Consider the following 558-nt stretch of genomic DNA (forward strand, 5'->3'; position numbering starts at 1 on the left):
TACCCTAACTTAGTACTCTACTGTTTGAGCCAAAACTCCACTTCTGGTTTTTTTAGTGTTTAATTACAGATAAGAGTTTGACAGACTCTCCTGCATGGGTTGACTTTGAACTGAGACAGTAAGAAAGCCAAGTGACATCAACTGTATGGACTTCTCTTTTGAAACAAGAAATATAATAAAGCTAATATTTGACAATTTTTAAAAGAAGAGAATATGTCCAGCAAAGAAGCCATAACTTAAATAACTCAGCAAAAGTAGGTGCACTGAATCAGTTTGTAATTATTTTTTCTGTTTGGGAAGATTACTATTGACTTCGTTGTTCCTTTTGGGGATACTCAAAGTCCTATTTGCAGTTTTTTTGTTGATCATGGGGCTTTAACTCTGATCCTGGGCTCTGTCCCTCAGCTCTTCAGCTCAAATTGAGCACTCTGCCACTTTAGGTACAGCACCACTTCGGGATTTCTGGTGGTTAATTAAAGATAAGGGTCTCATGGATTTTCCTGACCAGGCTGGCTTTGAACCACAATCCTCTAGTCTCATATTCCTGAGTAGCTAGGA

The sequence above is a fragment of the Dipodomys spectabilis genome, unplaced genomic scaffold (assembly GCF_019054845.1).
Source record: "Dipodomys spectabilis isolate Male_0828 unplaced genomic scaffold, ASM1905484v1 ptg000651l, whole genome shotgun sequence".
Classification (NCBI taxonomy): Eukaryota; Metazoa; Chordata; class Mammalia; order Rodentia; family Heteromyidae; genus Dipodomys; species Dipodomys spectabilis.